Source organism: Cyprinodon variegatus, unplaced genomic scaffold (genome assembly GCF_000732505.1).
Source record: "Cyprinodon variegatus isolate N-32 unplaced genomic scaffold, C_variegatus-1.0 Scaffold257, whole genome shotgun sequence".
Classification (NCBI taxonomy): Eukaryota; Metazoa; Chordata; class Actinopteri; order Cyprinodontiformes; family Cyprinodontidae; genus Cyprinodon; species Cyprinodon variegatus.
Window position 1 is genome coordinate 392,358 of NW_015150710.1, and position 1,279 is coordinate 393,636.

Here is a 1,279-nt window from a genome sequence, read left to right on the forward strand (position 1 = left end):
GGCTTGCTACACATGAATCTTGGTATCTTATTTCAACCATCTAGTGTGTTATATCTTTTACCTGGCCAATATGCGTTTGTGACAAGGGGGAGTCATGCTGAAGGACTCTGTGGCGCAATGGTAGCGCGTCTGACTCCAGATCAGAAGGCTGCGTGTTCAAATCACGTCAGGGTCATTGTACATTGCTTGTTTTAAGGAATACCTTTAAATTATTTGGCGAGGTCATCAATATTAATCTCCCACATATGTCAAATAAAAACCTCACCTATTCACGCAGAATCACAATTCTCTTTAATGACACACCTTCCAGAGACATGTGAAACTTTCACATTTGGCAACCAAATGGCAAAAACACCTTGCCTGTATAGCAAAGCCAACAATTCTCTTTAATGATACCCCTTTCAGAGACATAGACATGTATGGAGCTTTGCAGGTTAACTAAAGAAGCTAAGAGAATCCTATTCCAAGAGGTGGACACGTTCGTCTGATTCAATTGGCATGTTTTCTAAAATACAACAAGGGTTTGATGGGCTGTTGTACATAGCCTCTAACTGTACGCTATTCATGACATTTTGAATTGCTAAAGCTTCCTGGATCGGAAGCGAAACCTCTTCAAACTTATCAACAAAGTCCAATAGATAGTTTTTAACTATTTGTTTGGAAACCAGATCTACTGGAGAAGGCAATTGGATTCTTCTGTCATGTAAATGAGGAAATCAATGTCAGGAATACACTTTGGCTTGCTACACATGAATCTTGGTATCTTATTTCAACTATCTAGTGTGTTATATCTTTTACCTGGAAAATATGCCTTTGTGACAAGGGGGAGCTGTATTTCAGGACTCTGTGGCGCAATGGTAGCGCGTCTGACTCCAGATCAGAAGGCTGCGTGTTCGAATCACGTCAGGGTCATTGTATATTGCGTGTTTTAAGGAATACCTTTAAATTATTTGGCTTAAGGCTGTGAGGTCATCAATATTAGTCTCCCACATATGTCAAATAAAAACCTCACCTATTCACGCAGAATGACAATTCTCTTTAATGACACACCTTCCAGAGACATGTGAAACTCCCAGATTTGGCAACCAAATGGCAAAAAAGTATTTTCCGTTTATTCATCAAGGCCAACAATTCCCTTTAACGACCCGCCTTTCAGAAACATAGACATATAGGCGCTTTGCACGGTAGCTTGAATCAAAATCTCAATTTTGTTCATTTAACCAATGTATTTAAAGCTATGAAATGGGTCAAGAAGGCGTTAAAGATCCTGAGACCTTCA

The 1,279-nt window shown here is 39.6% G+C and overlaps 2 non-coding genes across 2 annotated transcripts; both read left to right on the forward strand.

The window, feature by feature from the left end:
• Positions 1-103: 103 nt before the first annotated feature.
• trnaw-cca lies at positions 104-175 on the forward strand. The gene has a single exon. It is a non-coding gene; the product is annotated as a tRNA-Trp (tRNA).
• A 665-nt stretch (positions 176-840) lies between these two features.
• Positions 841-912, forward strand: trnaw-cca. Its single transcript has one exon. It is a non-coding gene; the product is annotated as a tRNA-Trp (tRNA).
• Positions 913-1,279: the final 367 nt, after the last annotated feature.